Here is a 21,382-nt window from a genome sequence, read left to right as displayed (position 1 = left end):
TGCTACCACCTTTTAGATGAAATTCCCTGAAGCTGGTTGAAAGAAGAAGAATACAGGGGTCCTGTCCTTGGTGGCATCTGCACTGCACTGGCTGACTGTTGTTTTATTCTTTTTATTTATCTTACATATACAATAGAATGCCCTGTGACACCTGGGCAGGCTTTTAGTTTTTTCTTTGTCTTTTTTTCTTTGTTTACCATTCCTCATTGACCCTCTGAATTATATTTTGTATTGGAATAAATATTTTTGTTTCTGATGGTAGTGCAAATCAGAACATTGTTAGGCATAAGTCAGGAACCAACCACGAATGTGATTCTAGTCCATTGCATTGCATACTTATGGACAACGCACACAGACTCTCTTATATATGAAACATCCAGAGCTGCCAGTTAACCTAACATGTACTTCTTTGGGACGTAGTTGGAAAATCAGAGTACAAATCCCTCGCTATATCGCACTTCGACTTTCGTGGCTTCACTCTATCGCGGATTTTAAATGTAAGCACATCTAAATATATATCACGGATTTTTCGCTGGTTTGCGGCTTTCTGCGGACAATGTGTCTTTTAATTTATGGTACATGCTTCCACAGTTTGTTTGCCCAGTTGATTACATACAAGGGACGCTATTGGCGGATGGCTTAGAAGCTACCCAATCAGAGCATGTATTACATATTAACTATAAACTCCTCAATGATATAAGATATGCTTCCCGCGCGGTGCTTGCTTGTTTGCTTCTCTCTATCTCTCTCACTCTCTCTGCCTGACGGAGTGGGTGTGAGTAGGGGGGCTGTTTGCACAGAGGCTGTTTGCCTAGAAGATACAGACGCTCCTCTACAAAATGCCGCTTTATCGCCGATGCTTCTGCATACATAAAAGCACGTATTGATTTTTTGATTGTTTGCTTTTCTTAGCGAGCGCTCTCTCTGACATTCTCTGCTCCTGACGGCGCTCATTTGAAGAGAAGATATGTTTGCATTCTTTTAATTGTGAGAAAGAACTGCCATCTCAGTCTTGTCATGGAGCACAGTTTAAACTTTTGAATGAAGGGTGTTATTTCATGTCTAGAGGGCTCTAATAATGTTAACAGTGTGGGAGAGTTTATAAGGGCTTAAAATATATAAAAATAACCATACAAACATATAGTTTCTACTTCGTGGATTTTCACCTATCGGGGGGTCTGGAGATCGAGGAGGGATTACTGTACCTGGAAAAAGTCACATAGACATTGCATGAATGTGCAAACTCCAGGGTTTCAGATGTGTGAGGTAGCGACATTAAATACTGTGCCTGTGTGCCACCCTAATAAATAACAAGTCACCCTAATTTTAGATTATCTACAGTTGAGTATCTCTGAAGAACCCTTAAAGATGGCACAGTGGCACTACTGCCTTACCTCTTGCAACCTAAATTCAAGTTCAAGTGGATTGTTTCACCTGTAACAATAGCTTTCAGATTATTGTCACAAATACAGAGTTAAGTAAAATTTTTATTTGCATGTCTGGAAAACATGTTAACACTGTACAGCCTTATGATCTGCAAGTACCGTATTAATCAAATGTGGACCTTACCTTGAAACATGTGGATTTTACCTTTCCAAAAGTGAATAGTTTTAAAAGTAACCTGAAAATCTCAGAGATATTGGGCAACAAGTGAAATAAATGTAGCATTGAAAATAGGATTTATTATAGAGGTAATTTTTTTTTAATGAGACATTCTTTGGAATCACTATTCTGTATGTAAAATCTGGTCATGTTACCTACAGTTTAATATCCTCATCCAGTGACTGCCTGTGTGGTTTCTTGTTACACTTTGGTTTCCTCTCATATTCCAATGGCATTCATGTTAACTGGAAGATATAAGCTGGCCTCACTTGAATAGGTGTTTTTAGCATGCCTTACAAATAATATGGTATCCTTGCAGCCAATACTGCTGGAAATGTCCAGACTTCTTACAAGTCTTTTACAGTAAAGCTAGTTTAGAAAATCAGTGGATGAAGACGTAAACAGCGTAAAACCAAGTAGCCATATACTGTAATTGAAGAAATGCTTCTTGTGTCACTGTGGTTGACTATACTTAAGAGTTCCTACTGGTCTGTCATTAATGCATTTTTTTATTTTTGCTGTGTTTTTGCATAATAGTGTTTTTTTTAAAAAAAAAAGGGTGCCAGGATGGTTAATTTTGTTTTTAAGTTTGAAAGCATGCCTCACTACTAATACCTTAATTTTTGAAATATGTTTAATTGCATACATTATGGGCATATTTTTACTTTTTTGTAAAATGTAAAAGAAATACAATGGAATTTGTTATTATAAAATAAATTGAAGGCATTTATTCATTCACAGAGCAGCTTTTTTAGATTCAGTTTTTAGCTCTGAAATGCAATGCAAGGGGACACCCAAGTGGCATGCTCACTACATGCTTAAACCTCCTCCCCTAGTTCACCTTTTCTATCCAGGACTGCAGAAGCCCCAACTTAGATCTTCCTAGCAGGTCAAACTGCAACCCAGTGCTGCAGCTCATTTCAGTTTTCTGTACTCAAAATCTTATTCTCCTAATCATGATCCATACCATGTGATCATAGGTGAGGACAAGCACATACACTAAGTTCAGGTTCAACGTTTTGTCATGTGAATGTACAAAATACAGATAAATTCTTACTTGCTTATCTCCCAAATACTAATAGCAGTATTGCAATGTAAACGACAGACCATGAAAGAATAAAAACTGTCCCTGAAGCAGGTGGTTTGTGTACTAATCGATTCAGTAGCACTTGGAAGAATGTGTTTCTATCAACACCCTCCAAAATAGCAGAAATTGGAGGTGACCACAAGAACAAATGTAGCAAAAAATAAAGTCAAATAATAATAATAATTCAAAAAACACAACGAATGTAGAAAAACACACAGAATCATTACAAGTGCATGGAAGTGACCCTGAAAATTCTTTGCTTTTGTTGTACTTCTAAATAATACAGGTGTGACCTGTGGGGAGCATCTCAGAGCCCCAAACCCCCCACACATCTGCACAAACAGAAGTTGCAGGTTCAAATGATTATTTACTTTGTGAGAGACCTGGGTTTGCTTCCTGGGTCCTCCCTGTGTGGAGTTTGCATGTTCTCCCCGTGTCTGCGGGTTTCCTCTCATAGTCCAAAGACATGCAGGTTAGGTGCATTGCCGATCCTAAATTGTCTCTAGTGTGTGCTTGGTTTGTGGGTGTGTGTGTGTGCCCTTGTGGTGGGCTGGCATCCTGCCCGGGATTTGTTCCTGCCTTGCGCCCTGTGTTGGCTGGGATTGGCTCCAGCAGACCCCCGTGACCCTGTGTTAGAATATAGTGGGTTGAATAATGGATGGATGGATGGAGAGGTGATGGGTATAACAGAACAAGATGCAGAGGACAGGAAGACATGGAAAAAGATAATCTGCTGTCGCAACCCCTAACGGGAGCAGCCGAAAATTGATAAAGAATTGTAAAAACATACTGTACCACAGGTTTGTTCTTCAATTTCATTCAAGCACATAATTCTTTTTTTCCTTCTTTTCTCATTCAGTCTTTTACAGACGAGTGTTGTCATTCTCCTCTTAAAACTCCAACACCTTTGGGCAAGGTGAAGTGGCTTTCTTTATATAGAACTTGGGAGTACTTCCAATGCCAACATACTGTACCCAGGAAGCAATTCGAAGTTAGGCAGAACCTTTTTAAGATAAAGAGTTCTCCTCCCCACTGATACCCCTTGTTATGTTTTAGTCAAAGTCCCCCAGGGCTGGGGTTCAAATGCCCCTTTTTTTGTATGTTTTGTTAATTTTTCATGTTAATGTTGTTATGTCTAAGTATTTTTTTCTAAGAACAGGGTCACCAGTTCATCCCTGTCAAGGGATTGCCCTCAGCCCTATAAATTCTGAGGAAAACCTGCAGTCGCTTGTGGTTTGTTGAATGCTTTGGTGTTGTAAGTTTGTCATGGGGATTATTCTGTGCTTTTGTAAATTCTTGAAATTTTTGACCATCCTTAGGATTTGTATATTGGGAGTTGTTTGCCTTGGATTGCCTTTACCTTTTCAGGCAACTCCTGCAGTGCATTTTGTGCTCACTGTTTATAGAACATTTTTGTTTATGAAGATTCAGTGTTTGCCCTTGTGTTACTAAACATGGTTGACAGTTCCTCATTTCCCTGTGTGCATTTTGAATAATTTAATGAAGCTTTTATACTTGGGAACTACCAGTTTACATCACCTCTACTGGCTTCCAAGAATCTGAGCAAGGCAACTCCCATGCAGCCCTGCAGGTGTGCACATGGGACAGCCACCTGTGGGATGCTGTCATCTATTATTTTGGGGAGCACATTGTCCTAAGAGGCTGCTTTCCTCCATTTATCCATCATATGTTCATCCCATGCATGAAGGGGAACATTGTCCATCACAGCCAGGTTGCCCATCTGTCTTTGCGGACTATCAATTATAGATGTCTCTTGACTGGGTAAGGAACCATCCAGCCTGTCTGGGATGCCAACCAATCCATGTTTTCTTTGCCAACAGGTCATAGAGTCAAAAACCTGTGAAAATCTCTAATGCCCTAAAATACAAGCAAAAGGAGAATGTTAGTCTGCTCCTCACTGGACTTGATGTTCAATTATCAGCTAGAAACTCCATTCCAGGACACTAGGGAACATGTCAAACTGGTTATAATTAGTTCCTCTTTGGCATTTCTAAAAACCATCTAGCTATGTACCTTAGTTTCTTTGCACTTGTTAATTTTGTCCCAAATACATTTACATGCAGTAGGGGGTTGTAGTAAGCCAGAGGTCATTGCTGCATTCAAAAAACATGACAAAAACTACATGTCATAATAAAACAGTAGACTCAGTATTACTTTTTAGGTCTTTGAACTGTTGGAAGAAAGACAGATTCGTAGAGGGAGACCACCCAAACTTCACATACTGTACTTTAATCAGGTTACAAATATTGTGAGATGGCAATACTGCCTGCTATGCAATCCTGGTGCATTGCCCCTGTGGTATGCCATTCTCTGCAAAAGTATTCTCAGTCAATCATGCATGCACTCATTCTCAATTTTGTTGATGCTGCTTTAGGTAGCTATAAAGTAAGACCAACTGGTTATTAAAGAAGTGTCTGAGGTTTGCACGCTCCATATACCTGCTCACGCACAGCACTGGTCGACCACATCTGGCATCACGGAAAAAAATTAAATATGGTGATGAATGTGTGTCTCGAGCCGACCGCTGCGTAAACCTTAGCCGCATTCCCGCAAGCTGCAGGACCCTAGAGCTATGGCGATGCGCTCAGTGAACACGCCGTTAAGAAGGAGGGTCGTCAATCCTAGAAAGGTCTCTTTAAGAAGTTTCCGGTAATTTGACACTTGGGGAAAAAAAAGCTCTCTGCCTTGCAGTTACCCAAGCCGACAGTGCAGTATCCAGCATCAACTTGAAATCGCATCGCACCATAAAGAGTATAGCTGTTATTTTTATAGCAGGAGATTGATTTTTTTTTAATGTGAAGCATGCGGCGCCAATAGCAAAACCAGTTGATACTAAATTAGTGTTTTGTGTTTACAGCCGCATGCAGCTGCAAGGGCGTGCTGCCCGAATGATGACAACATGAAGGATCTTTAATATCTTATGGAGCATAATGCTGTCAAAAGAAGCGGCACTGCGCTGCGGTTGATACACATACTAATATACATTTTTTCTTCGATGAAGGAGGAGCGGTGAGTATTGAAAACCAGGCTCGTCATATCTGCGCCGGATTCGCGCAATGCATGTTCGCATCTGCACGCGGGCTAAGCGGGGCAGGTTGAGCTGGCCTAGTGGGGATGCACTGAGGGCTGCCTACGGGGGGCTTATTTATTTGGGTGGATATGCATGCACATATTGCCACGAGCGGATTATTATAAAACGTATGTATATTAAAAAATATATATATTTACAGTATTGCAATAGCAATCCGCAACCGTTCGGTGAACAGTGACTCTTTGCAAAAGACGGAATCGATCCTATAAATAACGATTGGTCTTTTATTTCATTGTTTTTCTTGGGGAACTGGTTGAGCACGTAGGCTGCATACAAAGTTGTGTAAAGCATATCTGTGTATTGGTATCCCAAGTGTTAAAGTGAATACAAGAATGATACAGTTTATTATTGCCATGTCTTCAATTGCCTAAACAATATTTTCGTTCATTTTTCGGTACATTATTATTATTATTATTATTATTATTATTATTATAAAATGATTTATATTTTGAATACTGTTTCAGGAGGTACAGTCGCAGTTAAACCATGGAAACGGGTGGGCTGCAATGTAAGAGCGTTGTTGAGGAGCTTTGGAACCCCATGGAATGGTAGGCATGTGCTTTTTTTAATACATCAATTGTGATAAATGGATTAGTGGTGCATTTTCTTTAACCTCATATTATCCATAGTTAGTAAATGATTTATAACAGTATTTTATATTGTGCACAATCTATCAATTTTTATATCCGCAAATGCAGTTCCGGTGCCAGTCCTGGTAGAACTGGACTCTACCGTGCGCGAACCAACTCTGGACGAGGCGCTAGTTCATTATCCTGCTTGTCTGCATTCGCACAGTCCCCGTAGGATACTGGAGGAGATTAGTAACATTTTACAAATGCTGTAATTTCACATTTCTGTTACTTTCTTAATCAGCATTCATTTTCTTTTTCATCCCCTTAATTATTCTTAGTTATTTTCTAATTATGTTTGAGCCCAGATTTTATCAATCTGTGACCCTTTTATGTTTTTAGGATTTTTGAACATCCTTTTGTTTTGAATTATTTATCAATCTGCATTTAAATAGTTTGTTATTATTCAGTTTTATTATCAAGTAATACATATATATCTAGAAAAACATTTTTATTATTAAATAATATGAAAACGTAAAATGCTTACCTCGTTGGATGCATTATACCATTTTCATATACTGTATATGGATGCAATATAAGGAAGCCTTAAACTGTTTAATTTTATGTATCTTTTTACACAAAGAACTTTGTTCCGCTACCGATAAAAATGAATTAATTATCAAAACCCATCTTACTGTATTTATCATATAAAATTAGCCCAATCCTTCATTCAATTGCACTAATTGTAAATGAAGTTCGGCGCAATGTTTATAATAAATGATTTCAGTAATTCACAGATTTTCTGAAAAATAATATATAAGTAAATCATAATGTATAAACTGTTTCTGGAAATGTATCACTAGTGCTTGATACATTGTTAATAGCGCTGTAAACAAATTATATTGTAACACATTAAAATTAAATTTTTGAAGAAAAAATATGTATTATTCGTAACGTACTACAGATATGAAAATTGTCAGCTGTAAGAGTTGTAATAAGCAGGATTTCTCCTTTAAGAAGACTTTGTTTAATAGGAGTGCAAACTGAGCTTACTCTGTTTACATTCAAATATGGTTTTCTTTTTCAAATTATAAAATGTGTGGACATATCCCTTGTGCTATGAATCCAGTATTTTGTCACATAAGCACAATTCACAAATGTAGATAATCCCACCAAATTCAAGGCCAAAGACATGTACACACAAAAGTAATGAAAAATCAGCCAATTTTCTGAACAAAAGAGCTATTATTATCCCTTGTAATTTTCCAGGTTAATGTGCATTTGAGTAAAGCCAGAAAACCGACAAGTAAGGCATAAGTAAAGCAGTCATAAAAGATTGGCAATGACAAATGTAAATCTAGTTTAATTATTTCACAGAAGTTATTTTGTTATGGTTAAAAATTAGGCAGTGTCTGAAAATTATACGTATTTAACTCTATTTTGGGTGAGATAAAAGTATTGTGCTCAGATATCAATGCCACCTACTTCAAAAATGTTGCGGTCTAACTTCTCTGGTGCTAGCAAAGAAGAGAAAAGTGTCAGTAGCTTTAGATAGAAACTGAGCTTTGTGGATTTTTTTCAGAACAGTTCAAATGAAATAAGGGACTGTACATCATTCGAGGATTGGTATTTTTCGGTTTACAATTCACAGTGCTGTTTTTTCTTACATAAGTAACTATATTTGTAGGTACATTAAGGAAAAATAAATAATAAGAGCAAGCTCAACACACAGCTATTGCCACTCTAAAATGTATTGTCCTTAAGATAAAAGTGAATAACATATCTACTCTATATAAATAAAATCCTAAGCCTAAAAGTACAACAATTTTATGTGACTTTTTATGTCACATTTTTTATCACACTTTAAATCAGGCTTATTTAAAAACCTACATATCTATGTTTGATATCATTCTTTTTAGAATTTATCAAACTTTATTGTGATGTTGTTAGATTTTCAGATTCTTATTCCATTTTTAAATTATAAACTAAAATATCAAGAACTTGCGTCCCGTGAATTTAGACTTTGTGCAAAGACAATTAACTACGCCTGTGTCCGGAAATAAAAGACAAAGAGTAGATGACAAAGACAGCTGCGATACAGGCTTTTAAATGTTCGAAGTGCTGCGTGAGATGCAGATCATGCAGCACAGCAGCCACAGCAATCCAGCAGCTGATCGAGCAAAGAGAAGGTAAAAAAAAAAAAAACTGGATTTATTTTCCATTTTATCACCATTTAAGAGGGGGTTTTGGAGGAGCAACTGCGACTCCTTGGTGCGTTCAGCCCCCCTCTTCACAACACGAGTGGCCGAGACGTGAAGTGGCTGGCACGTAGCACAGGCCAGGGGGGTTAGTGAGCGAAGTGAGCAGTGGGAGATCCCCTAGTTAACATATGTAATTTATAGTACACTGTGTTATTTCTTATATATTATATTAGAGATTCAAAAAAACAGAAATGGCAAAAGGCAGCTAGAAAATGATATTTCTGGTATAATTTAGCATTATGACACAGTGGTTGGCACTACAGTTTCACAATTTCAAATCCCTGGGTTCAAAATTTGTTTGTTGTGTATGGTTTGTATTTTATCCCAGGTGCCTGTGTGAGGTTTATCCTCTGGATATACCCATTTTTCTTTCACCTTTCAAAAGATGTGTATATTAAACTAATTCTGAACACTGTCCCTAAAGAGTGTATGTGTGTGCATGTGGGCCCTATGATAGACTGGCATCCCATCCAGGATTGGTCCTTGACTTGTGCTTGTTACTCCTTAAGTAAGCTCTTTTCCCCAGCAGCCCTGAATTGAATTGAGTAGTTTTTTTAATGTTGGTTTATTTTACTATACACTCACCTAAAGGATTATTAGGAACACCTGTTCAATTTCTCATTAATGCAATTATCTAATCAACCAATCACATGGCAGTTGCTTCATTGCATTTAGGGATGTGGTCCTGGTCAAGACAATCTCCTGAACTCCAAACTGAATGTCAGAATGGGAAAGAAAGGTGATTTAAGCAATTTTGAGCGTGGCATGGTTGTTGGTGCCAGACGGGCCAGTCTGAGTATTTCACAATCTGCTCAGTTACTGGGATTTTCACGCACAACCATTTCTAGGGTTTACAAAGAATGGTGTGAAAAGGGTAAAACATCCAGTATGCGGCAGTCCTGTGGGCTAAAATGCCTTGTTGATGCTAGAGGTCAGAGGAGAATGGACCGACTGATTCAAGCTGATAGAAGAGCAACTTTGACTGAAATAACCACTCGTTACAACCGAGGTATGCAGCAAAGCATTTGTGAAGCCACAACACGCACAACCTTGAGGCGGATGGGCTACAACAGCAGAAGTCCCCACCGGGTACCACTCATCTCCACTACAAATAGGAAAAAGAGGCTACAATTTGCAATGAGCTCACCAATATTGGACAGTTGAATACTGGAAAAATGTTGCCTGGTCTGATGAGTCTCGATTTCTGTTGAGACATTCAAATGGTAGAGTCAGAATTTTGCGTAAACAGAATGAGAACATGGATCCATCATGCCTTGTTACCACTGTGCAGGCTGGTGGTGGTGGTGTAATGGTGTGGGGGATGTTTTCTTGGCACACTTTAGGCCCCTTAGTGCCAATTGGGCATTGTTTAAATGCCACGGGCTACCTGAGCATTGTTTCTGACCATGTCCATCCCGTCATGACCACCATGTACCCATCCTCTGATGGCTACTTCCAGCAGTATAATGCACCATGTCACAAAGCTCAAATCATTTCAAATTGGTTTCTTGAACATGACAATGAGTTCACTGTACTAAAATGGCCCCCACAGTCACCAGATCTCAACCCAATAGAGCATCTTTGGGATGTGGTGGAACAGGAGCTTCGTGCCCTGGATGTGCATCCCACAAATCTCCATCAACTGCAAGATGCTATCCTATCAATATGGGCCAACATTTCTAAAAAAAATGCTTTCAGCACCTTGTTGAACCAATGCCACATAGAATTAAGGCAGTTCTGAAGGCAAAAGGGGGTCAAACACCGTATTAGTATGGTGTTCCTAATAATCCTTTAGGTTATTAGTATTGATACATGTAGAGAAGAAGGGTAAGAACTGTTAAAAGCAAACATGTAGAATATAATTTATACTGATTAGACAACTTTGTTTACTTCTTCTTTGTATTACATTCCACGTAATTTGGCCAATACACTGTAATGCAAGAAGCTGTAGTTTGTTCAGGTCATGTTAAATATTGTTTACATCATATTGAGTGATCTATGAAAAAGGTTAACAACAAGGCAAATCACACTTGTCAGGACTGGCCAACATTTATTACATATTTATGCATGTAATCCATTAATACAGTATCTTTTTTATGGATGTTACTGTACACCATAGAAATTCCTAAGGGCTGAAAGCTATCCATAATTGTGCCATCATATAAAAAGCAGATTAGGCTGACATTAGTAATTACAGGAAAGTTAGCTGAACTTATACAAGACATTAAATTAATGAAACTCATCATAGAGACAAGACAGGGAAGCGATTTTATTGTATAGGTTTGTTAACCGACATCAGCATTAATGTTGAGTTTTGTGAAGAAGCATAATAAAGATGCTACTTGAGATACTAATACTCAAACTACAAGTAGTAAGAATTTAGGATGTTTTGTGCAAACGTGTTCACAATTGGCTTGAATACAGTGGAATGGGGCAGAAGTTCAGCATGTGCTGCCAGTATTGCTGTTTTTTTTAGTTTATATAAATGATCAGGCAAAAAGTAACATGTATGTGCCTTTCACCTTATATGGTTTATCTAGTTGAGGCCCAAAGGAGCATCGCCTACAAGGAGGACGTCAACCACCTTGTACCAGTCAATTGCAGGGCATCCACATTCTCTCATACTGAGTTAGTTTTAAAGTCAACCTAATAGGCGTATCTTTGGGATGTCAGAGAAAAACCTGATGAACCAATACAAATGCATTGTAAGGCGGACTGATATTACCCATTTTTCTTTGCTGAGGCACACAATTCCTTTACTTAAAAACAGCTTCCAGACACTCAAGATTCAAGAATTTGTGCTTGAGAGTCTCAGTACTCTAAACAAAGCCTCTTTGGAATGGAGCCTGTGCATCTTATCTGATAAAATGATCAGTCACAGATAAAGTGACACCCAGAGATGTATTCTCAAAAAAACCTTCTAAATACTTGATCAAGAACAAAGTGGAATAACTCAATGATGGGCAACGTTTATGGACAAACATTGTACCAGTTGTCAACCAAAAGGTTGATCTTATGTGCACCCAAGAAACCAATAGCAAAATGTCTACTCACTCCTTTAAAAACCATTGCCAGTAGTAGATCTGTGCTCTCCCTGTATACACACTGCTCTCAACCTGGCTGTAACTTCTGCTATCTATAGTAGGAATTCCATTGTCTAGGCCGCAGGGGTGTCGAACTCCAGGCCTGGCGGGCCGCAGTGGCTGCAGGTTTTCATTCTAACCCTTTTTCCTAAACAATGACCAGTTTTCACTGCTAATTGATTTCTTTTCCCTTCATTTTAATAGCCTTTTTTTAAGGATTCAGTCCTCTGAATTGATTTGTTTATTCTTTAAATGGCAGCCAAACAGAAATGAGATGTGAAATGAGCCAACAGATGACCAGCTAAATTGGGGCTTCAAACTCCAACCAATTTCACTCCAACCAGTCTCTTAATGAGAAACTGATTCTTGCTGTTAATAAACCTGTTACTTAATTCCACGGCTAGTTGCTGCTCTCTTTCTGCAACAGCAGACATTTCCCAAACTGTTGATTTTTTGTTTTTTCTAAGAACACTGTCAGAATCATTTGGTGACCTGAGAGTTCAACCTTACAGAGACCATCACCTTTCTTTATCTTCAGCTATTGTGTGATGGGCACAGGTGAGCTGCTCATGTGGCGGCTTGTTTTGTGTCTCATTATTGTTTGGCTGCTAATTAAGGAAAAAGAGACAACTAAGGGGTTTGAATCAAGTTAATTAAGACTAAAGCAAAATAAGTAAATTAGCAGAAAAATCTGGTCACTAATTAAGAAGATGGTTAGAATCAAAACCTGCAGCCACTGCGGCTCTCCAGGACTGGAGTTCGACACCTGTGGTCTAGGGTACGGCCGTATCAAAGACTGGGGTGATCCCTTTTACTCTGAAGGGCAACCTGGTGCTGTACCAGAGGAGTGGAAGACTTGTTAGACTTGATGTTGTTAGATTTTCAGATACTTATTCCATTTTTAAATTAAAAAATAAAAAATATGAAGAACTCACATCCCACGAGACAAGACTTAACCAAGAGTGCCAAGAGATTTAACCACGCCTGGGGCCGGAAATATAAGACAAACAGTAGGACAGCTGCTGAACAGGCTTTTAAATGTCTGAAGTGCCGCGTCTGATGCAGATCATGCAGCAGCAGCAGCGAGGAGGTAAAAAAACAAACTATTCACTTCCCATTGTATGACCATTTAAGAGGGGGTTTCGGAGGAGCGACTGCATCTCCTTGGGGTATGTTCAGTCCCCCCTTCACAACACGATTGGCAGACTGCCCTCAACTGGGAATTGCCCCCTAGTATACAGTATATATGAAATCCGGCGTCTGTATGTCTGACCGCTTTTCACGAGAGAACTACTTAACAGATTTAGATCGGGTCTTTTTCTGTAATTTGCTTGTTCTGTTTCACTACTATGTGGGTGGAGCTGTAGGGGACGGCTAGTGTGTGTGTATATACAGTATGTGTATATATTTGTGTGTGTGTATATATTGTGGCAGTAGGGGGCAGTAGTGCACCCTTGAACCCTCAGGTACAACTCCAGACACCAGGTAAAAGTCGAAGACCTTTTATTTATCTTTTCCTCAGTGCACCAAGCACCTTCCACACTACTCATTCAAACCACTATCAATACTATAACAATAAACACTCCTCCTCGCCCAGACACTTGCTCCTCTACCTCCCAGCTCAGCTCAGTGTCTGGACTGAGGCACCGTCCTTTTATAGCCCCTGACCCGGAGGTGTTCCTGTCCTAGCAGTCCACAGTTCCTTATTCCTTCCGGGTCAGGGCAATCAGTCTTTCACATCACCCCGGGAGCACGCCATTCCTTCCCGTCACGTGACTGTGACGTACTCCCGGGTCATAGGGCACAACAGATCCCACAAGTCCCCCCACAGCGACTCCTGGTGGTCCCCAAGGTATCCAGCAGGGCTGTGTATAAACACTACAGAGTGCATAAGGCCCTGCTGGACCTCGGGGCATGATCGTGCTGTCGGGAGAGCTCCTCCTGTCGGCCTGGGGGTGCGGACGGCCTGGGAAGCCGGCAGTCTTCCACAATTCCCCTTAGCGGCGACTTCTGGGCGGAGCGCCCGTGAGGGCGTCCTCCTCCAGGAGGGCGTCGTCAGGGCCTTGAGTGCGCTGCCCCTGTCCTCGAGCGAACCTTGGGGGGACGGTGTACCTCCTGTCTCCCCGGGGACAATGGCGCCTCTCGTGGCCTGGTTGCCGGCAATTATAGCACCGGCAAGCCCTCCTGGTTGCTTCCCTCTGCGGGACCAAAACACCTCGGGAACTCCGTCCAGCGTCGTCTCGCCCCTTCACCTGCCAGGGAGGGCATTACGGCCGCTTGGCTGCCCTCAAGCCTTCTCTCCATTATGTCGGGGGACCCCCCCTTTCCTTTGGGGGTCTCCGCTTGATCTGGGCTTGCGCCAGCCTGAGGCTCTCTATGGAAAGGAGAGAGCCTCTTTGCTGTCTGCACACCCGTTGTCCTACGCTTATTAGGTTCCGGCGTCATTAGTACCGACTCGCCCCGATGTACAGCACCAACCAGCTGCACCGGCACGAGCGGCGCTTCCCCGGCACTCCTATCACCGGCGTCACCCGCGACTTAAGACCGGTCGGGTCCTCGAGCCGTACTGCTCCAGAAAGCCACGCCACGCCGCATGCCCCGGCCGCTTGCTCCAGTCCCGACCATTCGGTCATCATGCCCCAGTCCCTTGTCGGGCACACAGTGCTTTGACACGCGCTACTCATTCTCAGCGGTGCCCGATCGCACTGTGTCCCCTTACACTCTACGACACGGGAGGGACTCACCTGTACTCCCGCATCGATCATCTCCGGAGCTTCCCGGCCCAGCCGCTGCACGTAGTCCTGTAGACCCTTTAACGGGGCTGCAGCCGTCGCTCCCAAGTCCTCCACACGCGTTCCTTCACGCTGTTGTAAGTCACTGTAAGAAACACCGTAGGGGTGCGAGGTATTCCTCGAGCCCCGTAAGTCCAGACAGTTAATGTTTACGGCGGAGTTGTTTGCGCTTCGCATTTCGCTTACCCTCCGCCGGGAACCAATGAGCACGTCCCCTCCTGGCACGTGTTCAGCTGGGCAGCGCAAGGCTCTTGGGACTTGAGTCCTCAGAGGGACGGCTGGCTACTACAAGCCGGGCTGAGATCTGCCTTTTCTTTTCACCGGCAGACCCTTCAGCCACAACCCGTCCCTCTTGGTCGATTGCTGTCTTTGTAGGCGCTGCTTTGCACACCTTCCCCTCCCCTTCCAGGAGGCTCGGACCGTCAGGGAACGAGCGACCGTCCGGAGGACTCCGGTTACTCACACCTTCCCGGCATGCACCACGGGTGACCAGTCTGTTGTCCTCGTATGGAGCGTCGCTAGCCGCTCGCGTCCTGGCTTGCCTTCAGGGAGCGCGCCATTTTCCCGGAACATGAGGCAGGCATCGGAGACGCGCGCTGAGATTCTGAATGCTGGCGTCTGCAAAACAGGATAAAAAGCACCCCGTTGCATCGGGCGTTTTCCCTGTACCTACCTCCGGACTCGGCAGCAGTGGTCCCCGTCTACTTGGGGAGTTCGGTGCGCTTGATGGCTGACCGTGCTCCTGCTTTAGGGCTACTCGGGCTTGTTCAGCCTTTATCAGTCGCGGTCCTCCTCGCTCCCAGTCAGGTAAGCCCAGGTCATGTCGGCCTCGGTCATATTCTGTACCCCACTGGTACTGACCTTCTTTTTCCCTGTCTTCTTCCCCATCACAGTCGAGTAGCAAAGGCTCAACAGCAGCGCTCTCCGTAGCGAGTGGTGTTTGCACCTCCGTGTTCTGAGGCGTGACCTTCTTAGGGTTGTCTGCCCACACAAAATTTGATTTTAACACAGGTCCCCTGCCACCAGACGGCCAGAGAATCCTGCCGACTACGCCAGTGTGGCAGTAGGGGGCAGTAGTGCACCCTTGAACCCTCAGGTACAACTCCAGACACCAGGTAAAAGTCGAAGACCTTTTATTTATCTTTTCCTCAGTGCACCAAGCACCTTCCACACTACTCATTCAAACCACTATCAATACTATAACAATAAACACTCCTCCTCGCCCAGACACTTGCTCCTCTACCTCCCAGCTCAGCTCAGTGTCTGGACTGAGGCACCGTCCTTTTATAGCCCCTGACCCGGAGGTGTTCCTGTCCCAGCAGTCCACAGTTCCTTATTCCTTCCGGGTCAGGGCAATCAGTCTTTCACATCACCCCGGGAGCACGCCATTCCTTCCCGTCACGTGACTGTGACGTACTCCCGGGTCATAGGGCACAACAGATCCCACAAGTCCCCCCACAGCGACTCCTGGTGGTCCCCAAGGTATCCAGCAGGGCTGTGTATAAACACTACAGAGTGCATAAGGCCCTGCTGGACCTCGGGGCATGATCGTGCTGTCGGGAGAGCTCCTCCTGTCGGCCTGGGGGTGCGGACCGGCCTGGGAAGCCGGCAGTCTTCCACAATATATATCTATTGATTGAAACGACTCTGAACTGAACTAAGTTGACAAAAACGTATTCAGAAAAATAAATTAAAAAAACACTGTTCGGTTAATGTTTTGAAAATGATGCATGTGCCCTGCCCAGGATTGGTTCCTGCCTTGTGCCCAGTGTTGGCTGGGATTGGCTCCAGCAGACCCCCCTGACCCTGTGGTCGGATTCAACGGGTTGGGAAATGGATGGATATTCCAGCGCTTACTTTATATATTCCGACGCTGACTTTTATATATTTAAGTTTTGACTTTATATATTCCAGCGCTTATTTTATATATTCCGAAATATTCCAACGCCGTCTTTATATACTCAGGTTTTGACTTTATATATTTGGGAATGACTTTATATAATCAAGTTTTGACTTTATATATTCGGGAATGACTTTATATATAAACGTTTTGACTTTATATAGTTAAGTTTAGTCATCATTGCATAACTTTTTCTTTACCATAGAAATTTAAAGACTAAATTCAACTTCCATTCCTAACAAAGATATTTCTGGCGATTAAATAGAACCTACTTATATCCAAATTCGAGCTATTGAGCTGTCACATGCCTGCCTGAATAAGTCACCCTCGCTTCACTCTTACTTTTTTACCGTTCATTTAATCATGGCTAGTGGCGGAAAAATTATAAAATGGAAGGAGGATTACACCGAGTATGGCTTTACCAAAACAATTATTGATGGCGAATCGATTATTCATAAAACTTCAATTGGTGATCTGTTTTTTCTGTGTTAACCTCATATTTTTTCATACTTCTTCTCAAACCAAGGGGGTGCGAGGGTAAAATGAATCGGGAAGCGCTGATCAATGTAATCGGTGTACCAGGAAATCATGCATTGACAGAAGTTCCCCTTTGCTTGTAATGCAAAGTGTGATTAAATGCGTGATTTTTTTTAACGCGTTATGGAGCACATGCATCGAAGCTTCTCAGCTGGGCTTGTGCTAAGAAAAGGAAACATTTTAAAAATAACGTAAGACGATTGTCAATGTAACCTTTTGTAAGTAGTGCCTGGAAGATTCAGTGTGTAGAAACTGTAGAGACAGCGTGTGTATTAACTTGTGGATTTTTCTGTGAGTATTTGGTGGCAGCGTCACAAAGTCGCTTCCATAACACTGCATTAGCTGTGGAGCTCATCTCAGAGCGAAATGAGGTGAATGGGAGGGGAGATGATGACGTGACTCCCCCACCCGCCTTAACTGTCAATCCCCCACAAACACAGTCTCTCGGAATTTGCATAAGCACACCCCTTCACCTGCAATTTTAACTTAGTTACAAAGTAATCAAAACTCTCGTTTATATCCTGCGTCCTCTCATTAAACTTGTTGCCCGCATTACCCGTGGGCATGACAAACGCCAGCGGCAGCCTGTCTATGAACTTAATTTAAACTTTAAGTTTACACCGTGCTTTGTTTCCGAAGTAGCAGCACTCATGAATATGGTTGTCATTCGCTCGCTTCTTATTGTTTCGCTGCCTTCTCAATTATATAATGCATGTTTTCTTCAGCACTTTTTGTAGCTCTTCCTGGTTTTCTACGTACTGCGTTGACAGTCAGTTCACGTAATTACGTGGGAGGCGTGATGATGTCACACGAAACTCCGCCCCCACGGCTTTCAAGCTCAACTCCATTGGAGAAAAATAGCTTCCAGTTATGACCATTATGCGTAGAATTTCGAAATGAAACCTGCCCAACTTTTGTAAGGAAGCTGTAAGGAATGAGCCTGCCAAATTTCAGCCTTCTACCTACACGAGAACTTGGAGAATTAGTGATGAGTCAGTGAGTGAGTGAGTCAGTGAGGGCTTTGCCTTTTATTAGTATAGATATATATACTGTTTATGTGTATATATATATATATATATATATATATATATATATACACAGTGGAACCTCGGTTTACAAGTAACTTGGTTTACGAGTGTTTTGCAAGACGAGCAAATATTTTTTGTAAATTTTGACTTGATAAACGAACGCTGTCTTGCAATACGAGTAGTATGGATACACTTTGTCTGCTGAGCATCATGTAAACACAACTGAGCTGATGGTTCTTCTCTCTCTCTCCTTATCTCACTCGCCCAGCGCGTCTCTCTCTCTCTCCTTATCTTGCTCGTTTGCCCAGCGCGTCTCTCTCTCTCTCTCTCTCTGGCAATCGTCTCCTATTCTCCATCTGAGTCTGTGTGCCTCACTCATATAGTCAACATCTGTTTACTACAGCATTGTGACTGTGTGTGTGTGTGCGCTGTGAAGTCTTGAGTCCCATCTTGCTCCCCAAAACACGAAGCTGAGTCTCAGTACTTTAACACCAGCTTTATTCAGCTTGAAACAGCAACAGCGCTGTATTGTACTGGGATCTTTATAATGTTCCTTGTATGACCCATTGACGACAGGTAACATAGCATGTCTGCGATCTTTTTGGATGCGCTTATACGGTGAACTGCTACAGCGCTGGGAGACTGCGATTACTTTGGGACGGTCTTCCGCGTGTTGTCTCGTTAGGTGGAATCCCACATGAGTTTAGAAACTCACACCAGCCATGATTCGTTTTAAAGGTAAAGTGCAGGTTAATTTGTATTATGTATTTTACTTTATATTTTGTATTAATCATTTTTATATGAATAGTTTTGGGTTGTGGAACGAATCATCTGATTTTCCATTATTTCTTATGGGGAAATTCACTTTGTATATACGAGTGCTTTGGATTGTGAGCACGTTTCCGGAACGAATTATGCTCGCCAACCGAGGTTCCACTATATATATATATATATATATATATAATGTATAGATGTATATATATGTATGTATGTATGTGTATATATGTATATATATGTATGTGTATACAGTAATCCCTCCTCGATCGCGGGGGTTGCGTTCCAGACCCCCGATAGGTGAAAATCCGCGAAGTAGAAACCATATGTTTGTATGGTTATTTTTGTATATTTTAAGCCCTTATAAACTCACCCACACTGTTAACATTATTAGAGCCCTCTAGACATGAAATAACACCCTTTAGTCAAACGTTTAAACTGTGCTTCATTACAAGACAGAGATGGCAGTTCTTTCTCACAATTAAAAGAATGCAAACATATCTTATCTTCAAAGGAGCACCGTGAAGAGCTGATAATGTCAGAGAGAGCGCTAAGAAAAGCAAACAATCAAAAAATCAATACCTGCTTTTAAGTATACAGAAGCACCGGCGATAAAGCGGCATTTTGTAGAGGACCGTCCTATCTTCTAGGCAAACAGCCACTGTGTAAACAGCCCCCTCTGCTCACACCCCCTCAGTCAGGCAGAGAGACAGAGAGAAGCAAACAAAACAAACGCCACGCGGGAAGCATATCTTATAGCATTGAGGAGTTTTAGTTAATATGTAATACATGCTCTGATTGGGTAGCTTCTAAGCCATCTGCCAATAGCGTCCCTTGTATGAAATAAACTGGGCAATCAAACTGAGGAAGCATGTAACCTAAATTAAAAGACCCATTGTCCGCAGAAGCGTGAATCAGCTTAAAAATCCGTGATATATATTTAGATGTGCTTACATTTAAAATCCATGATAGAGTGAAACCGAAAGTCAAACCGCGATATAGCGAGGGATTACTGTATATATATATATATATATATGTATGTATGTATGTATGTATATATATGTATATATATGTATATATGTATGTATGTATGTATATATATGTATATATGTATGTATGCATATATATGTATGTATGTATGCATATATATAAATATATGTATGTATATATATGTATATGTATGTATGTATGTATGTATGTATATATGTATATATATGTATGTATGTATGCATATATATAAATATGTATGTATATATATGTATATATATGTATATATATGTATGTATGTATATATATGTATATACAGTAATCCCTCCTCGATCGCGGGGGTTGCGTTCCAGACCCCCCCCGCGATAGGTGAAAATCCGCGAAGTAGAAACCATATGTTTGTGTGGTTATTTTTATATATTTTAAGCCCTTATAAACTCTCCCACCCTGTTAACATTATTAGAGCCCTCTAGACATGAAATAACACCCTTTAGTCAAACGTTTAAACTGTGCTTCATTACAAGTCAGAGATGGCAGTTCTTTCTCACAATTAAAAGAAAGCAAACATATCTTATCTTCAAAGGAGCACAATCATAAAGGAGCGCGACAGGAGCAGAGAATGTCAGAGAGAGCGCTCGCAAAGAAAAACAAACAATCAAAAATCAATACATGCTTTTAAGTATACAGAAGCACCATGATAAAGCGGCATTTTGTAGAGGGCGTCCGTGTCCTCTGTGCAAACAGCCCTCTGCTCACACCCCCTCCGTCAGGCAGAGACAGTGAGAAAGATAGAGAGAAGCAAACAAGCACAGCGGGAAGCATATCTTATAGCATTGAGGAGTTTTAGTTAATATGCAATACATGCTCTGATTGGGTAGCTTCTAAGCCATCCGCCAATAGCGTCCCTTGTATGAAATCAACTTCGGCAATCAAACTGAGGAAGCATGTAACCTAAATTAAAAGACCCATTGTCCGCAGAAAGCGGCGAACCAGCGAAAAATCTGTGATATATGTTTAGATGTGCTTACATTTAAAATCCGCGATAGAGTAAAACCGCGAAAGTCAAAGCGCGATATAGCGAGGGATTACAGTATATATGTATGTATGTGTATATATATGTATATATATGTATGTATGTATGCATATATATGTATATATATGTATATATATGTATGTATGTATATATATGTATATATATATGTATGTATGTATATATATGTATATATATGTATGTATGTATATATGTGTATATATATATCTATACTAATAAAAGGCAAAGCCCTCACTCACTCACTCACTGACTCATCACTAATTCTCAAACTTCCCGTGTAGGTAGAAGGCTGAAATTTGGCAGGTTCATTCCTTACAGCTTCCTTACAAAAGTTGGGCAGGTTTTATATCGAAATTCTACGCGTAATGGTCATAACTGGAAGCTGTTTTCTCCATTTACTGTAATGGAGATGATCTTGAACGCCGTGGGGCGGAGTTTCGTGTGACATCATCACGCCTTCCACGTAATCACGCAGTACATAGAAAACCAGGAAGACATGCATTATATAATTGAGAAGGCAGCGAAACAATAAGAAGCGGCGAGTGACATATACAACCATATTCATGATTTCTGCTACTTCGGAAACAAAGCACGATGTA

The 21,382-nt window shown here is 41.4% G+C and overlaps 1 protein-coding gene across 3 annotated transcripts in view; it reads left to right on the top strand.

Moving 5' to 3' along the window:
* The first annotated feature begins 5,212 nt into the window (after positions 1–5,212).
* The window catches only part of tlcd4a (TLC domain containing 4a), a 99,944-nt gene continuing 83,774 nt past the window's right edge, over positions 5,213–21,382 (top strand). Inside the window, exons 1-3 of one of the 3 annotated variants that reach the window (XM_039735719.1) lie at positions 5,213–5,461; positions 5,568–5,719; positions 6,266–6,349. The gene's annotated coding sequence lies outside the window, so the exon portion shown is untranslated. Of the gene's footprint in view, positions 5,720–5,772; positions 5,909–6,265; positions 6,350–21,382 lie in introns of those variants that run through there. The other 2 variants (XM_039735718.1, XM_039735720.1) reach the window with 2 other exon arrangements.

The sequence above is a fragment of the Polypterus senegalus genome, chromosome 14, assembly GCF_016835505.1.
Source record: "Polypterus senegalus isolate Bchr_013 chromosome 14, ASM1683550v1, whole genome shotgun sequence".
NCBI classification, from domain to species: Eukaryota; Metazoa; Chordata; class Cladistia; order Polypteriformes; family Polypteridae; genus Polypterus; species Polypterus senegalus.
This window is presented reverse-complemented; position numbering and strand designations above follow the sequence as displayed.